The sequence below is a fragment of the Portunus trituberculatus genome, chromosome 20 (genome assembly GCF_017591435.1).
Source record: "Portunus trituberculatus isolate SZX2019 chromosome 20, ASM1759143v1, whole genome shotgun sequence".
NCBI lineage: Eukaryota > Metazoa > Arthropoda > Malacostraca > Decapoda > Portunidae > Portunus > Portunus trituberculatus.
In genome coordinates, this window is record NC_059274.1 from 11,359,375 (window position 1) to 11,363,618 (window position 4,244).

Genomic DNA, 4,244 nt, shown 5'->3' on the forward strand with positions numbered 1-4,244 from the left:
GGGGAGCTATGCTTAAACCAAAGCCAAGTCTTGTTAAGCAGTATCGCTTGCTCTTGAACATGACCGTCTGGTATGGCCATAACGAGCGATTCACGTGGATCTGTAGGTAGGCTTTACGCAGGTCGAGAAGAGCGGTTTTCTGTCCTTGGCGGCGCCATTCCCTGATCTTTTCACTACAGACGTCTGCTTCTGCTGTGTGAAGGCTAAGATGAGAGTTCAACTCACGGAAGTCAAGCACTGGGCGGACCTTTTCCTTATTACGTTGAACCACGGCCATCAAAGGAATGGTCCCCTTAACTGGTCCATGACGTCGTTCATCGTGCGGAACAAGCCAACCATCCGCAATCCACTGAGACAGCTCCCTTTCATATTCTAGACGTGCTTCCGGTTGAATTTGGTACTCAGATGTGGAATTTACCAAGCATGCAGGTTCCTGTCCGTCACACCACTTCCATGAAAGAATCCACTCCTTAGCTGCCTCATCATAAATCACAGTGAAATCCTTCCCGTCTATCACATAATCCGTGGCCACATCTGCTGCTGCTGCTGCTGAAGACATATATTCTTCAATACCAAACTGCACGTCACTTGGTGTGCGCACCGTAACCCCACGGAAAGCACTTACGCCATTCATACCAAGAATGAAGTTGAAGTTCAGTGGCCTAGTAGACACCACTAACACCTCCACGAAAGCATACACCCCCGACGGCAACTGAACATGCACTACACTCGTACCTTGACAAGAATAACGTTCACCGCTGACCGTTGTAACACAGACATCCTTTCTTGTCCAGCGGGAGCACATAGATACGTGAGCGATGCTTTTCGAGCAGCCTGTGTCCACCAGTGCTTCGCAGCTCACCCCGTCCACGGCAAGCTGAACCTTCGGTAGAGCGCCAATCACTGATGAGCCGGAGAAGAGGCTGGCGCTGATCCCGCCTCTCCAACACAGTTTTCCGGACACGATGAAGCCATGTGCCCTCTGCGACCACAACGAAAACCGCGTACGTTGGCTTCATCGTGTCCGGAAAACTGTGTTGGAGAGGCGGGATCAGCGCCAGCCTCTTCTCCGGCTCATCAGTGATTGGCGCTCTACCGAAGGTTCAGCTTGCCGTGGACGGGGTGAGCTGCGAAGCACTGGTGGACACAGGCTGCTCGAAAAGCATCGCTCACGTATCTATGTGCTCCCGCTGGACAAGAAAGGATGTCTGTGTTACAACGGGTTCTCAACCTTTTTCTCGTCAAGAACCCTCTGAGTTATAAGACCATCTACCCGAACCCTCAGTGATTTGACATCGAGCAAAATGTTAATTTAGTGACTAACACTAAATCAATAGGCAAAGGTATTCTGGAAAGATTGTATCATTAAATCAGCCACCTAAGTACCCCTGGAAATCTTCTTGTGAACCCCTGGGGGTTCGCGAACCCCAGATTGAGAACCCATGGGCCTCTAGTACGACCAACTACACAATCACGAGCATAATGATTGGGTTGACCACATGCGTGACATGTCACTACAGCCTCCTCTTCTGTAGTGGCACATGAGTGGCGTAGTGCAACACCTGCAGCAGCAACGCCAGTCTCCTCCAACAACACAGCACGAGCACGACAAAGAATCTGCCCGATATCCATGGACTCCATACGAGAACCAGCACGAAGAATATGGCGAGCCGATTCAGGTAGCCCCGCCACGAAAGCATATGCCAAGCCGGTGTCGGTCATGCCACCAAACAGTTCTGCCAGTCGCCGCAAGTCAGCCAGGTAGACATCCACCGCTTCACCATCGCCCAGCTTACGAGCGATAAACTGTTCATAGGCACTGAACTTGTCTGAAGCGAAGGCGGAGACAAGGACTTCCTTGATCTTGTTATACTCAAGCTTGTCTGTACCACTCAGCTGCTGGTACACAGCAAAAGCTCCACCGGTGAGACGCAGAGGACCGACGTTGTGTAGCTCGGAGAATCCCTGTAGCCGACACACCAATTCACACTTGTCTAGCCATTCCACAACGCCATGTGATGACCCGTTGAACTCGGGAATCAACTTGAGATCCATTTGCAGGCTGCTGGCTTGAGATGCTTGAACACCAACGTTGGACATGCCTAGATAGCTTGTAGAGTTGATGTTGGGTCAATAAATGACGGAAGTCCAGGTTAACAGCAATGTTGGTCCAAAACGGGTACAGCTCCGCTGACACGACTACCTCTCAGCGGTGACTTTGCCCCACTGACTTCCCCTCCCAGTGGTGCCCTCGACTGCACTTCTGACACGTCACTAATAACAGTAAATACCATCACCCAGCAAACCATCATACCTCATTTATTCTTAACGTGCGGGATAACAACCATATAACAGTTATACAGGAGCGAATTAACAGCAAACTAACGAAGCCTCCTTACGCAAATAACAATCTATACAACACAATGAAAGTCACGAAGCACTTTTAACCCAACAAGAGCTACTTGATCGCACAAAGGTAAATTTAAACCACACGCAGAGTAAGTCACAGAAAAAAAAACACATCAAAGTCACAACACCACAGAAACAAAGAAAAAAAATAATGTAATCACAGAAAAAAAAATCACTGGAAAAATGGAACGCTGAACAAGGGTTATAATAAGGTCCTGTCACGGTCGCCAATTGTTACGTTCACCGGTTAAACGGGTAAGATTGGCTTCGGGGAGCCGGTGAACAATTACAATAAAAAAAAAACACTGCAGGTTCAACTGGTGAGGAAATGCAAAGGGGGCACTTTAAAAAGCTATTTTAATAACCCATAATGAAACTGACACACAGATATAACATGAAACATGAAACACAGATATATAACATGAAACAGGAAATGACATACACATACACATATAACACAGTAATAAATACAACAATAAAGAACCCAACTTAATACCTAACAATAATCCTAATCCTATATGGAGGCAATGTGGAAAACACGGGACGAGGGGAAGTGATACTTATGAGGTGTCGCAGTGGTGAAGTGCTGGGTGATGGTTGATCCCACGGTAGACCCAAGAGGCGTTGTGTTCACTGGTTGAGGCCTGGACCTCAACTTGACTTCCAGAAAGCCAAGAGCTGGCTTAACACTTCCGGTTGAGTTGAATGGGGCCGCGTGAATCCAACTTTGGGACAGTAGCGGGGCTTCATGAAAAGGTGACGTGGAGGGTTCATGAGACGGTAGCATGGAAGGTTCACGAGACGGTGAAGTGGAAGGGGAGGCGGAGAGGTGGCGAACGAGGTAACAAGCGGAGGAGGTGATGGTAGTGGAGTATGTTACGGGCGGGCCGTAACAATATATATATATATATATATATATATATATATATATATATATATATATATATATATATATATATATATATATATATATATATATATATATATATATATATATATATATATATAAGTTTTCTGTACATAATTGTCTATAAAAGAAATTATTTCCCTTAGATGATATTTAATGTTGTGTTTCACAACCTGAGAGAAGCGTGTCAGCTGTTTGACTATCGGATTTATAGTAATACTAACATTACATTGTCATTAGCATCATTATTATAATCATATTTGTCCTTGTCATCTATGATAAATATTAGAGAATCTTTGTGAAAAATGTTCCTTTTCTGCCTCATTACAAAATATGAGAGAAATGTCATATTCTTATTGCCATATTTATATTATCTTCACCAGCATCTTTACTACAATTATTGTTATTATTATTATTATTATTATTATTATTATTATTATTATTATTATTATTATTATCATCATCATCATCAGTGTTATCATTATTATCATCATCATCAATGTTATCATTATTATCATTATCAATTTCAGTGTCGTAAAATTTTCATTGAATATACCTTTATATCTTTTACTGGTGACATCGTTACTTTTGGTGGTTGTAGTATTGGTGATGGATACAAGCAGCACAGAATGAAATAACTAAATGCTTTCCCACGCTTCCCGCACTGTGATCCGTGACGCAGGGCTCGAGGGCAACCAAATTTAGTTGAATAAAAAATATGATGTGCAACACACCTTTGCCTCCGACGTAACGCAATTAAAATACCAACAACGTGAACCATTCAGTCATAGGAGAGAGTGGCGGCGGTGCGGACAGATATAAAAATTCATTCCTCGCTATCCGCAGTGCTGAGCCTCGCCTGCCGGAATGACGGCGTGAAAACAAATTGTATTGGATGCTTCGTAAAATTGGGAAAGTAAAACAGCAC